This window comes from Heptranchias perlo, chromosome 8 (assembly GCF_035084215.1).
Source record: "Heptranchias perlo isolate sHepPer1 chromosome 8, sHepPer1.hap1, whole genome shotgun sequence".
Classification (NCBI taxonomy): Eukaryota; Metazoa; Chordata; class Chondrichthyes; order Hexanchiformes; family Hexanchidae; genus Heptranchias; species Heptranchias perlo.
The window spans coordinates 21,759,684-21,778,199 of record NC_090332.1 but is presented as its reverse complement, the minus strand read 5'-3'; positions in this window follow the sequence as shown (position 1 = coordinate 21,778,199).

Genomic DNA, 18,516 nt, shown 5'->3' with positions numbered 1-18,516 from the left:
CCCTTGCTGGAAAGTGCAGCAGTGTCGACTTAGATTGAGGACAGGATTAGGCTTGGCTCGAACGCCTACATGCCCCTCACTGCCTAATTTGTACATTAATAATGGGCACTTAAAGATGTTGTACTGGGTGGGACTTGGCCTGCAGAGAGCCACACTCCACCAAGGAGTCAATACCATCAAGGAAGGAGGTAGGGGAGGGGGCAGAAAATTGGAAAGAATAAACAAATAAAATCAATATTGAACAAATCCTAGGCGTGAGATTTTCAGTTGTAAGTCGTATACCCGAAGCACTGCCTTGTGGTTAAAAACATAAACACGGATAAAATGATGATCTGAATCTGTCATGGGTGCTGCCGGGGATAATCAAGAGGTGTGAATAGTCTTTTCTTTGCTCCATCTCCTAGGATCCTTAAGCTGAGTCAGGAGAAAGAGCTTATGGGGTTCACAGGGCATTGATTGTGGGTGGAATTTGGCAGTGTATGGTCTTTACAACCTTTATGGTAGTGGTAAACAATTTTACAACACCAAGTTATAGTCCAGCAATTTTATTTTAAATTCACAAGCTTTCGGAGGCTTCCTCCTTCGTGAAACATCGTTCACCTGACGAAGGGGGAAGCCTCCGAAAGCTTGTGAATTTAAAATAAAATTGCTGGACTATAACTTGGTGTTGTAAAATTGTTTACAATTGTCAACCCCAGTCCATCACCGGCATCTCCACATTTATGGTAGTGGGCATTCCAGAGTTTCTTCTAGTCTACAGACTACATAGGATCAACCTTTCTGTTCCTTTCTTGCCTCCCATGATTATCTGAAATCTGTGTCTTGTCCTAAAGTCTACTTGATTTGCAATGTTTTAAAATTCAAATTTTGAGGGATCTTGGATCCAAACCAAAGAATCTTCACTCATCTGAATACATATATTCATACTTTAAATAGTTAAAATAAACACATAACAGTGATGTAATGCTCTCACTGTGCCACAGAAACAATGTGCTGACAAATACCATTACAAAAATACACTTACAAAAACCACAAATTATTAAGCTCTGTTAGTTCTGCAAAAATGTGCAGACCCAGCCACTAGCTAAACTGTTTCTTTGAAAGTGACTGAATGTATTTCCATAAAATAGCAATCTGTTTTGCTATTGCGTTAAAAAATAGTTGAACTGTTTATATATTTGTCACAAAAAATATAAAATCAAGACAAAGGCCTTAAAAGCCTCTCTGTTAGTAAATGTTTCGGTGAATAAATGTTTATTTACAGCAATGTAATTTAATAAGAATGTGCACATCATTCTTGCTGTTAATGCAGTATCAGCCTGCCGGTGATGCAGATGAAATGAAAATGCTAAGAGGAACTACAATGGGCAGAATTTGCTGTAGCAGTACATGTCTGTTGTTAGTTAGACTTGCCCCTGCATCCATCAGCTCAAAATATTTTTGCCAACAAAATTGCTGAAAATGCGAGCTGATAACGTCGCAGCGAGGGAAACAGGGCATCTGGGATCTGAGTGAACAGGACAACCAACATGGTATCTCCTTAATCAATGAGATTTAAGGATTGGAAAATAAACACAGGAAGGACTGAGAAGGAGGTTAAATAAAGAGGGTGAATTCAATGTCCAACCAGATACAAAAAGAGAAATAAAGATAGGAAAAGAAAGATTGGATTGAGAGAAAAAAAGAGACAGAATGGAAAAGTACGAAAAAAAATTTAAAATTAAAAATTTGATATTTAAAATATCCACAAAAAATTCAAATCCTGAAGGAATGAGACTCCACACTTGTAATAGTTAATTTTTGGTGCCAGAGAGGTTGATTGACAGTCATTAACAATTATCATGGCGTTAAAAGGGTACTTACTGCTTGTAATGACAAGACTTCACTTTCTGTGGCGAGTTTAATGGGCAATTAATGGGCAAATACAGTAAGTTCCTAAAAAAAAAATGGGGAGGCCAAGGGTGAGATGCCGTTTTCGCGAAACTCAGATAGCAACTTTTGGATATTCACATTTAACCACGCATCTGTTCCTCGCCTGAAGTTGTTGTACCCTTTACCCATAAATAACGGTAAGCACCATTAGACTTGCCGTTATTTTGACAGCAAATTCTGGCCCAATACATAGAACAAAATACTTAAGTATTCAAGTATAATTTTCTTTCCTGAAACTAAACTGTGGCTCTAGCAGCTATGTGCTAGCACTGATACGTTATTGGATAATCCTTTTCTCCCCATGACATGGCTTGAATACCTGCAGCGAATGATGAGAGTTATAATTTGATCCTAGGGGTCCAGGCTTAAGTCTGCGACCAGACTACAACTCCCATCATGCACCAGATATTCCTTCAGCATAACAGCGAAATGAAAATTCTCCAGGCAATTTTTTTTATTATTAAACAAAAATACTGGTGTAAATTTGCTATCTTTGTTCTTGAGGTACATTATTGTGATATTAAAAATAAACTCCACAAATCTCTTTTTTGGGGAGTAGGTGAGTAGATTGACTTGTGTGGATTGACTTGACCTTTGTTACACATTGAAAAGGGGAACAAAAGGATTGATTACCACAAACTTATTTGGATTCAAATGAATATCAGTAATAGCCTGTGAGTAATAAGCTTATTGCGTGTCATGTCTTGCTCATTTTAGAGGAAGCTCACTACTGGACTGGCTTGCCCAATTTGTTTATTGATCATTCTTGAACAATCATACTTCATATCTGAATATTGTACAGTATAGCAGGAGGCTCAGAATGCACACCTGAACCTCATCTGAAACATCTTTGCCAAATTGAGGAGGCTTCAGACAGATTCAGTCATTAAAACTATTTTTCTCTGGTTTTCTACCTTGCTTTCCTGAAGATGTTGACTCATGCTGGGTAGGGTTCTCTGGGGGATACCAGCTCTGCAATACCTTCCCAAAGTAATCATTCTTCATCTGTGGAAATGGTAGGAAGCGTCCAATTCAGGATAGTCCAATGAGTGTACATGTGTCTTAGATGGATGGGGTATCTCCACATTCCATGGAGTTTCAGTGGTGACCATGCATCAGTGATTTACTTACATAACAAGAAGAACTGCACTTCAAAAGTAATTCATTATGTGAAGTGATTTGAGATATTTCAATAAGGTAATATATAAATGAAAGTATTATTATTTACCTAAGTGGAGCAGGGGTATGAAATACCTTTGTTTATTACCAGTCTAAGTTATTGAGATTGGTCTTTGGTGACATGAATGCTCAAATTTAAGGCCTCTGGATATTATTCTTAATAGATGCAATCATATACTAGAAATCCATCTGTGGTCAGTAAGTTTGAATAGGACTAATTGGCCTGTTTTTTTTCATTTAATAGATATTTTTAACCTCCTAACTCCTCTTGATCTCCCTGTGACATATTTCCCTGGCAGAAAGTAGTTTAGGCAGCAGACCCACTTATTTGTTGGATCTGCTAATGCTGCTTTGTGACTGGTTACTGTGAGCTACATGAGAATGGCCAGGAAGATGGCTCCGATCCTGATTAGTTTTCTGTCCCTGTGGAGAAGTATCTAGTCTCTGCTCAATGTCTCCCCACAGTGCCCCACCGTGGAAGGGCTGAAATTGTGTTGGGGTAACAGAAGCATACTTCTGTATCCTATTATTCCAGGGGCCATTGTGAGAGTGTTCCAACACATTGTCCCACCATACCATCCCCAACACGCCCAGTGTTTAAAGAAAAATGCTGAAATTTTCCATAATTTGTTTCCAGTTGACTTGGGGGGAAAGAAAGTTTGATGCTTTCAAAAGATTTTTGTGGAAAATTTAGAGAACAAAAACAGGGCTAAAGACAACTAAATGGAATTCTGGGGTTCAGTCATATCGATAAGGTTTGAACAAAACTTCAGGAAAAGCTCTGAAGATTATTCCTCAGGGCAATGTATGATCACATTCTAGAAGGAATAACCTGATGTGCTGTTGGCTGGTTTACAAAAATATATAGAATGATGATTATGGGCATATCCCATACAACAATATATGCACTATAAAGAGACATTATAATCAGTATTAGAAATACACATAGACTACAGAACAGAGATTAATCTTGATATCACAATGTGGGGATTGACAGGATTTCTCAGGGAGGAAGGTCTCAGGTTTAAAGTTCACATTTAAAGTTTCACATTCTAGCAGTCATAATGGGCTCAATTTTGGAATGATGTAGCGGGTGTGTTGGGGGCGGGGGGGCTCTGAAAATCGGGGAAATCCCGAGCAGGTTCAGAACCTGGCTCCAACCCGCAGACTTGCGGGTTTCCCCACTGACGCGTCTGGGTGCGCGCGCGCCTCATGAACGTGGAAGGCCCACCGGCAATTAAAGCCGGCAGGATGACAGTTAAGAGAGTTATTTAGATACTTGAAGTACTTGAAGTACTCAATTTTGTCCACATTCAGGCAGGGGTCTGATTTTCAAACATCCTCAGCGTGTTTCCTGTGCTGTGGGAAACACTCCATGTTCTACCAGACATGTTTTAGTCAGCAGCCAGTTGGACATTCAAATGCTTGTTTGACAGATGGGGATAAAAAGGTGAGTTATTGCAGCAGGGCACTCAGTTCTTTCAGACAAACTTTTGACTGGGAGATCTTTGTGTTTTCACTGAAAGTTCTTACTTTCTACTCACAATTCTTCCGTTCACACGTATTTACCAACTAATCGGACCCCCTCAAACTGACACCATCAGGATAGGGGGCGCCATGGCTGCATTCACCACTACATCCGAGGACAAGTAACATCACCAGCCTCTCCATCCCTCCCTGCACAAAACAATCCTGCAACTACACATACACCCACTGTAAAGTGACCCAATGGACGGTATCAAGTGTCGTTGTTCATGGTGAACCTCATGAAAGGGCCCTATCACAAAAGCCAGTCAAGAATGGGCAAGACGTGGCAGTAGTGGTGAGAATGATAACATTTAATGTGAGTTTAACAAAAAACAAATATAAATGAAAAACATGCCAGTCTGTCAGACACTCTTGTGCATACCCTTCATACTCACAAAACCTTAGCCTTTCTCTTCCTACTACTTCTACGTGGTGCATTTCCTGTGGCTGCAGCAGAGGTAGTGGCAGTTTGCTCATGTTCATGTCCTGACTGCTTAGATGCTTTCGGCCTACACCCTCCAAAGACTGCTCCACCTGCACCTGTGCAGGGGCAGACTCGGCCACCTGGAGAGGAGGCAGCATTGCGGGTACTGGTTGAGGAGGGCAATGGGTGAGACGTGGGAGCACTTTGAGTGGCGTCCCCATTTCCATGTCCCCTTCCAGGCCAGGCCAGGCCCACTTCACTCCTACCACCCTGCTGGACAACAGTGTGGTGGACATGTGCGATGTGTTGGAAGATCACTTCTAAAGTATTTGTCAGCCTGTTTAAGGCGGCAGAATGTTGTTCATTCTGAGTCTAAATAACTGTTGTCAGGGCCTGAATGGACTCATTTGTGAGCCGTGCTTGAAGCTCAACGGAGGTTAACCATCTCTCCATCGCGGACATTCCCGCACTTACCTGCGACACTATCTCAGACACTTGCTCATGTCCCTGTGACAGTATCTCAGAGATTCCCTCACGTACCTGTGCCACCATTCCAAGCCTTTGGAGCAATGGCCCTTTAAATAGAGCTCCTCCAGCTGACAACCTGTGATGCAGGTGTGCAGTCTGCCCACTGCGCAGCTTTCGGACGACAAACCCGGACGCCACGTTAAGTGGCACTGATTCATTTGCGATCGTGTGCAAAATGGACATATTTTATTACCCACACAACCATTCACCGCCCCCCCCCCCCGCTGCCCCCGCTGCCATCCCACCTCCATTCTAAAATCGGGGCCATTGTTTTAGTTCTAAATTTAAATTAATGGTTTCTTCAATTTGATATTTGCAAGGTACAAATATTAGAATCTTTTGCAGTTGCTGAATTAGCCTCTTGACTTGAAGATAACTTTTGTGAACTTGTGTTGCATAAGATCATAGAATTAGTGTCAACTTGGCTTAGTTGGTATCACTCTCCCCTCTGAGTCAGAAGTTCATGGGTTCAAGACCCCCCTCCAGGACTTGAGCACATAATCTGGGCTGCAACTTCAGTGCAGTACTGAGGAAGCGCTGCATTATTGGAAGTGCCGTCTTTTGGGTAAGCTATTATACTGAGGTTCGATCTGCTTATGCAGGTGGATGTAAATGGCCCCCGGCACTACTTGAAGAAAAGTCAGAGAGTTTTCCAGGTGTCCTGGGCAAAAACATTCCTTTCTCAAACAATACCATTAAAAAAAACATATTATTTGGTCATTCACTCATTCATTTGCTGTTTGCGGGACATTGCTGTGTGCAAATTGGCTGCTGCATTTGCCTGTACAACAACAGTGACTGATTTCAAAAGTAATACCTTTCGTTGTAAAGCTTTTTGAGAAGTCCTGAGGACACAACACGGCTCTATACAAATGCAAGTTTTTCTTCTAGTTTCTGTCAGAGATATTATTTTTTGACAAAAATAATTCCATAATAAAACAGATTGAAGGCGTGTTTATATTAACAAGTGTAGCATGTAAGCCAATTTCATGCCCATTTAAATTATTGGTGTGGGCTGGGGGTTCTAAATGAACAGTTAAGGTGCTGATTAACATCTGCCTTCAGCATACAGAGCCAGTTAGGATAAAAGGTCAACTCTGAGGTAATTTGGGAGTGGGGTAATGGGTGGAAAATATAGAAATGAATACAAATAAGGAGAAAGGGATAAGACTGTATTAGTAGGAGTTGAGATCAGGGACAGCAAACAACCCACAGAAAAGCAATAAATGTTGGGATGAAAACTGGAATAAATGTAATTATGAAGAAATCAGTGAATAAAATAAAAACTGAAGAATTTAGCAAGCCCTGGAATTACAGAAATTAAGTTGCGGCAGGAGAAAACACAGTGTCGAAAAGTTGAAAGTAAGATAGAGCTAAGATTGAAAGAAGCTGAGGTGAAGAGAGAGAATAAGAAAGGTGCAGTATTTCCTAAGGAAGCAAACAATGTTAGCAGACACTGGTATCTACAGAGGCCAAGATGAACCCAACACTTGAGGTTCAAGTGAGCAGGACCCTGACTGTGCACAACAGGAGTAATTGATCAGATACCAATACAATTATTATGAACAAAGGCAGAATTTAAATGTCATTAATAGGGAAGTAGTGTGTGTACTGTGAACAGCTGATATCATGTATGTATTTTAATACTAATTTCAGATGTAAGATATGCCATACAGTGATAGACTGAAACAAGTGAAACAAATCTTTGTGACTTGATGTAGTTAAGTGATTTGGTTTGCAAGGCTACATGTTTCTAGTCTCAGTATTGAATGAAAATGCAAGATGGGTCAAAGTGATGAGATTAGAAATTAAGGTACGTATTTCCATGCAGTTAAAATATGTGGTGACTAATGATAATTCAGTGACTGGATTTTAATGAGCAATATAACACAGTTGAAATATATTCCAAACAATTAGATGAAGAAAAAGTGTGCATATGTAACTGTATGATTTTATATATAAAGTAAAATATAATCTTGCCAGAAAATATGTTGAACTAATGATACAGATCAGTTATTTATTCAGTAACGGTTCCAAAGGCTTGACTTCTTCAAGGCAGTAATTACTAGTGCTGTGAAGATGTTTTTCAATGTGACTCAACATTGTGTCCAAACAGTCATCTAGTGGTTACACCCATATTACTGTGAACTTAGAAAATATCATAATATAACAGATAATGATCACCAAGATGAACAATGTTTCATGTAACAAATGCTTAGTAAGTTCTTATAGGATAAATGGAAACTGATTAAAAACCATCAAATCTTTGGTCATTTTTTGACAATGATATTTTTTGTAGAAGAAAGCAGCCTTTTGCCCTTTGTAGACCAACATTATAAACTGACTCTCTTCGTCACTAGATTAAGGTTGCAATTCTTCAAAGGTTTCTATTTTGATGCCTTGTGATTCCCAAGTTGGAGAAACCATTTCAGCTTATTTCAATAATGGAGTCTGACAGGAGCTGATTGACATTAATAGATGCTATCAATAAAGCAGCTTGTTGGAGTGATCATATTGTTTTAACTGTGCTATCTTCCCTCACACAGCCATATTCCATATAGGCTCACTGAAAAGGTGGCCTCTTTGGCACATCTGATAAATATTGAACTGGATACATAAGCCTGGAAGTTCCTTGTAATACCAACGGAACAAGAGCAGTTCCGAGGAATTTCCTGGGCATAGTTTCCTACAGGATTTGAACATTGAGCATTGCAGCACCTTCGCGTAGATCACTCAGGGAAGCATATTAGGCCTAGCTTTGTTTCTTACTTCATCAGTAACCTGTTGGATATCCCCAGAAGTGACATTGTTCTCTTTGATGATGAAACACCCTCTCCGTCTGAAAGAGAAGCAGTGATTGAATCATTACAGGCAGATATAAGCAAAATTGGGCAGGGGGCAGATATAGACCAATACTGACAAGATCAAGTCAATACATCTGCTCAGTATTAACCATGATGTTATTGACCTGCACCTATGCTATAATGATTGGAAATTCTTCACTTACAAACATCAGATCATAAGAGTTAATACTGCACAGATTTTGTCATCTGACCCTGTGACTTATGTCTGATCCATCTGTACCAAGGACTGTTGCTTGAAAATTGGACTCTTCGGCACTCACCATGTTTCAGCATGGCAAAGTAACTGAACTGCTTTGGTGCTTACACCATTGTCTTTCGAGACGGATGGCTGCCATACATTTACAAACATTCAGTTCCTTGGCTTGGTAAATCTTGGCTCATTTCCAGCCGGGCAAAATAACAATGACGGTTAAAAAAGCTTGTAGAAGATTGAGGATTCTCAAGAAAGCTGAGCTCTATTTGTCACTATTGACAAATATTGTTTTACAAAGCCTTTGTAACATGCCCACAACCACTGATGGGCTACTGATACCATATTTAGCAGGCTGCCAAGAAGCCATCTCATCACTCATTACAATCCAAGCCATGCAGACCAATCAGCCAGAGCCCACTTTCTCCAGATTGTGAGATTGTGACTGCAAGAACACTGCTGGAGATGTTTATATTTAAGACAGATCTCCACATTTATGTCAGGAATATTACAGCCGTTGCAGCAGCAGCTCAACATTTTGTATTAATCCAAGAACTCCTCACAGAGTACTAACAGAGAAACATCACATGCTGTTTCTCCTGCCTGTAGAACACTCTTTCAGACATTGCCTTGTATTAAGAAATCTAAATGCCAAATCATTTGCTGAGCCAGGGTTGTTGTAGTATGCATTGGGCCGTAGGGATTTTGTGAGTTGCTGATTGGTCTATCAGTACAATATATTCAATTCTTTTTACTGCTGCTAGCAATAACCAGGGTCAATGTCATTCAGGCTGTTATATCGTCTAATATAAAAACTCTTTCCAGCCAATTCACCCAATTATGTCATCAGCACTCACTGCCTAAACAATCAAAAATGTTGAAGTAATCCATAATTCTTTTTAACTCATTTAAAAATGGTAAAACTCCCTCTTTCATTCTGATGCATCAATTTTCAGTGTAAGCATATAAACATTTTTAACATTTTATGTGTTTCACTATATAGCTGGCCATTTCCTTAAGTGTATGTTTTTCATTGTATGATATATGTGTGTCATTATGTACTGTAAGTAATTTTGTTATATGATATATATGTCTGGGGACTGAAGCATTTCAGGTCCCTAAAAGCCCCTCAAAACTACCTTAATTGCCAGTCTATCTAATTCCCTTTCCAGCTATTTTTGAAGAGGTCAAAACAGTTCTAAGCCATTTTCTGTGGTTTGGAACAAAAACCGTTTGAAAATAGCACATGGAGGAGGACATGGAAGTGAGATGCAAATTAAATGGACTCAGACATGCAGAAAAAAAGTTGCTTGTAAGTTTTTTCCGCATCTCTTAGAAATGGCCTCAATTCCCAGTTGAAAATGTGTCTCAGACAAAAATCCCTAACAAGAGGCACAGGTGTCAAAACTTATGCCTCAAAACATTGTTGAGAGAGCACTTTAATCAGGAATTCCGAATGACACCTTCCCTCAGGCCAGGCTTTCACATTGTTACCATAGAGCTGTTAGATCTTCAGATTTCAGCTGGAGACTCTCTCTCTCCATCTCTACATAAATACAATCTATTCTGCTCGTCTCTGCAGCTACGGATTTTCTCAGATAGAAACAATGGTGAGGAAAAGGAGAAGAAAGAAGAGACGGATTAACAAAAATGTTTTTAAAAAGTGCAAATCAAGATTTAGAATAAACTGAAATAAATAGGATTCTGTATTATTCTATATTATTATTAAGTATTTAATATATTGCACTTCTGTCTCATCACACTTTAAGTTATAACACTTTAAAAAAAGTCACATTTCAGGGAATCACACCCTGGTGTCACACATCCCTCGGCAAAAATTGGCTGAAATGAGGATTCATCTGCTAAATTACCAATCAAATATCTGATTGACTACATGTGAATGAATCAAAAGCTGCTTGTTCTAATTGGTAGCTAGCAATGAGGAATGAGTAAGCAGGAGAAAACTAAGCAAACAAATTGATCGATTTTTTTCAATTCCACTGTTCTCTAACCATGAACTGTCACTGAAACAACCAATTAAATTGCTCAAAATAATATCTTCAGGCAGAAGATATTATTTACTTTCATCATTTTTCTTCTTCTGTTGGGTGGTAGTATACAACTAGAAATAACATTTGTAGCACAATAAATGCATAAAAACTACAACATTCTGTAAAAAAATAATTAACCTATCCATAAATTGGTCAAATAATTTCAGAAGTGCTGGTAAGAAACCTGGACACTGGTTTGTGAATGCTCCAAGTTGACTACAGCTTGTCTGCAAGTTAACTTCATCCCACCACAGGACCCCAGACTTTAACATGGGACTCTGTCATATCATCTCCTCCCTGTCCTCTGTTACGATTTAACCTTTGCCATGCCTATGCAACCTGAATATTCTTTATGTCATTGTGGCTTCTGCTCCAGACCCGAGCCCATTACTCTAACTCCCTTTCTTTTGATCCCTCTTGGGGCCTTCTCTCCTCTCTCCTCTCTCCTCCCCTTCCTGTCACCCAGTCATGTCATGCTTTATTTCTCTCCTATTGGGTGCTTTGTCTCCTAATCCGTAGCCCAATATATCACTTTTCCTCTGCAATCCTGCTGTCCTGCCACCATCCCAGGCTTGAATCTGCCATGAGTAAGCCTGCAGCTACCCTTTGTGCCTCTCTTGGCATTCTCCAAAGAGCCAGTTTGAGGCACTTGTCACTGCCTTCTTCTAAGCAGCTGCCAAAATGCCCCAATCTCCTCTCTCGCTGACCTTCCCACCCAGCGTGCCCGCTGGGGGCTAGTCTTTCCAACCTCCTTCTTGACTTGCTCACCCCATCCATCACTGCCCACATGGACTCTGCTACTGAATGAAAAATCATTGCCCTTCTCTGCATCTTCCTCCAGTATTTCTGTTCACTTACAAACAAGCCCCTTGCCAGCCAAGTGGATGATTGCATTGACATCCTGGCTTTGACTGAAGCTTGGGTGCCTACATCTTGCCCCTTAATGCAGCCCCCCCGCCTGGCTATACTTTCTACCTCCTGCCATGCTCAAACCACCATGGTGGCGGTGTGACCTTTATCACCAAATCACATCTTTGGTCTCTCCCCCTACTCCTCTGGTACCTTTTTCTCTTTCGAACATCTTGCCTTGTTCCAATGGGACCCTTCATCCCATTCATACCTTATCTTACTCTTCCTGATGCTGATCAAAATGTTGTACATTTCTGAATTCTGTATGGAAGTTAATGGTGTGAAGGCAATTAATGAAACACCAAAAGCTAGGCCCTAAAATTATAGAAATTATATTTTAAGAGGTTTTCAGAAAAGGGACAATGATTAGAGAAAACAAGTGTGAATGTAGTAATACCTAAGAAATGAAAGTTCTTGTTTATATTATTTCAAATGGTAATGACAGCTTTTTTGCCTGTAAAAAAAATCTGATTTACTAAGGTTGACATGATTCTAGTAAAAGGACCCCAATACTATAAAAGCATTAAACAAATCATAAACTACTCAGTTAAATGACATTTAATACACTTTACATGTGTGGAATTCCTTTAATGCAGTATTACTGTAAATCAAACCTTCAAGCATGTTTCTGCACATTTCAAAATTGTCCAAAATAACATGAGAATTTATTTGTGTTTATTTTATCAGTCAGAGTATGGGATCAAGAATAAATGTGAAGACATTAAGAATAATTTTTTGACTTCATCCTACTGGTGGGGAGCCTTGCCCGCCAATATTGCATGTCACAGATTTGGGCGTGTGCTGCGTGTGATTTTCTGATCATTAACGTTAATGGATGGAAAATTGTGCACAGCACGTGGCTGAATTTCTGATGATGGGTAAGGATCCTTTCCAACAGCTGGAGTAGGAAAATTACCTCTAATTGGTTGACTTACTAACTAGTAAGGAGCATACAAGGTAAGATAAGGCAGAAAAGGAAAGCTTATGTCAGACACCGAGAACTCAATAAAAAAGTGCAGCGGTGAAATTAAAAAGAAAATTAGGAAAACAAAGAGAGAGCATGAAAAAATATTGGCAAGTAAAATCAAGGAAAACCCAAAGATGTTTCATAAATACATTAAGAGCAAGAAGATAACTAAGGAAAGAGTTGCGCCTATTCGAGGCCAAAAAGGCAAACTATGTGTGGAGGCAGAAAATGTTGGTATGGTTCTTAATGAATACTTTGCGTCCGTCTTCACAATAGAGAGGGATGATGCAGACATTGTAGTTAAGGAGGAGGAGTGTGAAATATTGGATGGGATAAACTTAGTGAGAGAGGAAGTATTAAGGGGATTGGCATTTTTGAAAGTAGATAAGCCACCAGGGCTGAATGAAATGTATCACAGGTCGTTCAAAGAAGCAAGGGAGGAAATAGCGGAGGCTCTGACCATCATTTTCCAATCCTCACTGGATACAGGCATGGTGCCGGAGGATCGGAGGACTGCTAATGTTGTACCATTGTTTAAAAAGGGAGCGAGAGATAGACCTAGTAATTACAGGCCAGTCAGTATAATCTTGGTGGTGAGCAAAATATTAGAATCAATTCTGAAGGACAGGATAAACCGTCACTTAGAAAGGCACAGAGTAATCAAAGAAAGTCAGCATGGATTTGTTAATGGAAGGTCGTGTCTGACTAACTATATTGAATTTTTTGAGGCGGTAACAAGGAGGGTCGATGAGTAGTGTACATGGATTTTAGCAAGGCTTTTGACAAAGTCCCACATGGCAGACTGGTCAAAAAATACAAGTCCATGGGATCCAAGGTAGAGTGGCAAGTTGAATCCAAAATTGGCTCAGTGGCAGGAAGCAAAGGGTAATGGTCGACAGGTGGTTTTGTGACTGGAAGGCTGTTTCCAATGGGGTTCTGTAGGGCTCAGTAATAGGTCCCTTGTTTTTTTGTGATATATATTAATGATTTGGATTTAAATGTAGGGGGCATGATTAAGAAGTTTGCAGATGATACAAAAATTGGCTGTATGGATGATAGTGAGGAGGAAAGCTGTAGACTGCAGGAAGATATCAATGGACTGGTTGGGTGGGCAGAAAAGTGGCAAATGGAATTCAATCTGGAGAAGTGTGAGGTAATGCATTTGGGGAGGGCAACCAAGGCAAGGGAATACACAATAAATGGGAGGATACTGAAAGGTGTAGAGGAAGTGAGGCACCTTGGAGTGCATGCCCACTGAAGGTAGCAGGACAGGTAGATAAGGTGGTTAAGAAGGCATATGGAATACTTTCCTTTATTAGCCGAGGCATAGAATATAAGAGCAGGGAGGTTATGCTGGAACTGTATAAAACACTGGTTAGGCCACAGCTTGAGTACTGTGTACAGTTTTGGTCACCACATTACAGGAAGGATGTAATTGCACTAGGGAGGGTACAGAGGAGATTTACGAGGATGTTGCCAGGACTGGAGAATTTTAGCTATGAGGAAAGATTGGATAGGCTGGGATTGTTCTCTATGGAGCAGAGGAGGCTGAGGAGTGATTTAATTGAGGTGTACAAAATTATGAGGGGCCTAGATGGAGTGGATAGGAAGGACCTATTTCCCTTAGCAGAGAGGTCAATAACCAGGGGGCATAGATTTAAAGTGATTGGTAAAAGAATTAGAGGGGAGCTTAGGAAAAAAAAATTCACCCAGAGGGTGGTAGGGGTCTGAAACTCACTGCCTGAAAGGGTGGTAGAGGCAGAAGCCTCAACTCATTAAAAAAGTACCTGCATGTGCACCTGAAGTGCCGTGACCTACAAGGCTACGGACCAAGTGCTGGGAAGTGGGATTAGGCTGGGTGGCTCATTTTTGGCTGGTGGGGACACGATGGGCCGAATGGCCTCTTTCTATGCCATAAATTTTCTATGATTCTAGTATTACCACCCCATAGTTTGCACTAAAATCGACAAGTGTGTAGGAAAAAATATCTGCCTATCTATCATGGGAATGCAATGGCGTCATATAGATAAGTGTGAGGTAGTACATTTTGGTAGGAAGAATAAGGAAGCCACATACTCCTTGGAAAATAAGAGTCTAAATGGGATAGAGGAGCAGAGGGATCTGGGGAGGGGGTACAGATACACAAATCACTAAAAGTAGAGATGCAGATTAATAAGGCCATAAAAAGCAAACCAAGCACTGGGTTTAATTTCTAGAGGGATAGAATTGAAAGGCAGAGAAGTTATTTTAAACTTGTATAGACCTTAGTTAGACCACACTTGGAGAACTGTGAACAGTTCTGATCTCCATATTGTAAAAAGGATATAGAGGCACTGGAGAAGGTGCAAAGAAGATTTACCAGGATGATACCAGAACTGAGAGGATATACCCATCAGGAAAGATTGAACAGACTGGGGTTCTTTTCTCTGGAAAAGAGAAGACTGAGGGGTGACCTGATAGAGGTCTTTAAGATTATGAAAGAGTTTGATAGGGTAGATGTAGAGGAGATGTTTCCACTTGCAGGGGAGACCAGAACTACGGGCCATAAATGTAAGACAGTCACTAATAAATCCAATAGAGAATTCAAGAGGAACTTTTTTACCCAGAGAGTGGTTAGAATGTGGAACTCACTACCATAAGGAGTAGTTGAGGCGACTAGCATGGATACATTTAAGGGGAAGCTAGATAAACATGTGAGGGAGAAAGGAATAGAAGGATATGTTGATGGGGTTAGATGAAGAATGGTGGGAGGAGGTTCATGTGGAGCATAAACACTGGCATAGACCTTTTGGACCAAATGGCCTGTTTCTGTGCTGTACATTCTATGCAATTCTATATAAGTATTGTCAAGAAATCTGATCTCATTTCTGGTGAGTGACAATAAATTATTTAGGGATTGTGCTATATTGAATCTGCTGGTGGCTGAAAGGACACACAATAGTTGAAGACTTTTAGTTCTCCCTGTATTTTCAGTGAGCACAAACTCCCATAGTCTATGTTTAACCCTTGGTGTATCTTTCTGACTTTTAGCCATCAAATTTTAATCACTTTCTTGCAATAAAGTACATTTATATGGCAGTGTCTATTCTCTTAAACATCATGACTGTTTGTTTATATATCTTAATCTTAATCCATATGACTTTAGGGAATTTAGAAGCTAATGCTTTGTTTGAGAGAAAGGAGGGCCTTGAAGTTTACAATAAAAGTGTGGACTTCAAGGACTTGGGTTCTTTATTCTTTCCCAAAATGCACAAATAGGAGTAGAACTATCACTATGGGGGGTCATTTCTGTGGTCTGATTGTAGTGCTGGTGGGACCAGAATGCATTGTGCGCATAATATACAAGTAACAGGGAGAGCTGACCTCATATCAATGTGTGAGTATACACTTCCTGTGCAGAGTAGCTGATGTACGAGAAGCATGCTGTATGTGTGGGAAGCTATCCAGGCAGATTTTTCGGATACGTCAAGGTAGGCACACCTTAGTTGATAAATACGGAGTCATGTAAGGAAGGATGCAACAAGACCACCTCAGGGGTGAATGCTCCTCCCTCTCATGACTCCTCAGATCCTCTTTTCCTCCAAAACTAACAAATAGAGAGTTATAAACAAAGAGTAAAAAACTGCAGATACTGGAAACCGGAAACAATAACAGAAAATGCTGAAAACACTCAACAGGTGAGGTAGCATCTGTGGAGAGAACAGGCATGTTAAGATTTCACCTTTCTTCAGAGCTAGAAGATATTACAGTTAAACAGCATTTAAAATAGGAACAGAACAAATGGAAAGGGAGGGAAAGAACACAATTGCCCACATCCTGAAGAGGGTTACAGTTTCATGGGTGCTAGCAGGTACCTTGTTCGGCTGGCCATTTTTCCTGCATGGTCCCAGGTAGGCTTTTCAACCTTGGAGGGCCTGACCCTGCCCTTACTCAACTTTCAGACATGCAAACTTTCTAACAGGGACCAGTTAATAGCAATAAGAAGTGGGAAACCTGGCTGCTTTTTCCCGCTCTCTAGCCCCACGATAAATGCCATTTCCAGGAGTTTCCTCACTGCCTTTTTAAGAGGCTGAACTTCCATCCGCCCCTTACAAGACAAATGTAAAGTGCTCTGCTATCCCCCCACATCCTCAGCTACTCATACATTCTTTATGCCCTGTGTCTCATAAATGTCTATAATTTCTTTGATTGCTCTCATTATGCCTCCTATGGCTCCTGCTAATATCACTCCCACAATTTAACCATCTCCTGTATTTTCCAGTTAATCACTATTTCTTCTATTGGTGTGCCTGTGTTTTTCCCTCCCCCATTCCCTTTTGTTCTGTTCCTTTCTAAAAGCTGTTCACCTGTAGCATCTACCAATGAAGTCCTAGTGGAGGCTTGTATGCCTCCACTCATTCAGTGTACCAGCAGACACTGGGTCTGATTGAGCAGCAGGAACAGGAACTCTTGGCTTAGGGAATCCCCGCCCCTGCCCATCATTTGTATTATAAGGGGCGGATGGAATTTCGGCCTCTTAAAAGGCAGTGAGAAAACGCCTGGAAATGGGGCTAGAGAGCGGGAAAAAGCAGCCAGGTTTCCCACTTCTTATTGCTATTAACTGGTCCCTGTTAGAAAGTTTGCATGTCTGAAAGTTGAGTAAGGGCAGGGTCAGGCCCTCCAAGGTTGAAAAGCCTACCTGGGCTCATGCAGGAAAAATGGCCAGCCGAACAAGGTACCTGCTAGCACCCATGAAACTGTAATCCTGCATGAACTATGACCCTCAGAAGAGGGGAGGAGAAAGGGGGAAAAAAACTGAAAAAAACAAAAGTGGAGCTAAATTTTGTAACGATTGTAAATACATATTTTTTTAAATAGCTGTTACAAAAATAGAAGCTGTTGTAAGAAAATGCCACAGAGCAGAGAAGTAGGAGAGTGAAACCATTTTGGAAATACCCTCATAATGCAGCCTCTACCACCAAAGTCCTCCCTCTTAAAAACTGTTCCTTTAAACCTCGAGAACGTGACCTGGGATTATTTACAGAAGTAATTTCTACAAATACCTCCACAGAGTTACAAATACTTTGAAAACTGGTTCCCTAATGGTATTGTTATATTACAATTGGCACCAGTTTGAAGTTGTGTGGGACTGGCAGACCAAAATCATACTGCTGGCTATTTGTTGCTCTCTGATGAGGGAAAATGGAAGTCCAGGTAACTGCTTACTTTAGACCACCTGGGAACTGTTTAAAATTTGTTTTGCACCAGTTGCGACCAACGCAAAGCCAAAGTTCATGGCAATGGGAAGCTGAAACTGCTTCCTATTGATGTAAACTGAGCAGTGTAACTGGCCTGTAAGTTATTGGCAATAATCTTTCACCTATGTTCATACAGTAAGCCAAAACCTGCAGCCTCACTGTAAAATTGTAGATTCTGTTTCTGTGAGTGTTGAAACAAAACCATGATGGTTTGACAGTTTGTAGCTTACTTTCTTAGGTTATTGATTAGTAAAAATAAATGTAAGTGGTTACACATAAACTCACCAGACTTTCTATCTTACAATTAAATTACAGACAACACAACAATTTTAGGAAACTGTATGACTTTTAGAAAAGCGCATCTGCTTTGCAGGTGATAATTTTTGCTATATAAATGCTATTCACAAGCTATTAATACAACTATTGTGTGGTCACTATTGTTTATCAAAGTTCAGTATTTATCTTTGTCATTCCACTCTTTTCCCTTTTTAAAAACTGAAGGTGCCACACCAGCTGGAAGTTAGCATTAGGTAGATACTGGATAATTTTGCAATGTTTCCATACACTGTCATATTCTTTCTCCATTCCTAAATTGTTATATTATCACTGGCAATCATCATTAATTTCTTTCATTTAGATGTGTCTTTTTATTTTGTTAAGTACACTCACGGTGTGACTTATTTTGTTGAAATTAACTTTTCTTAGAAA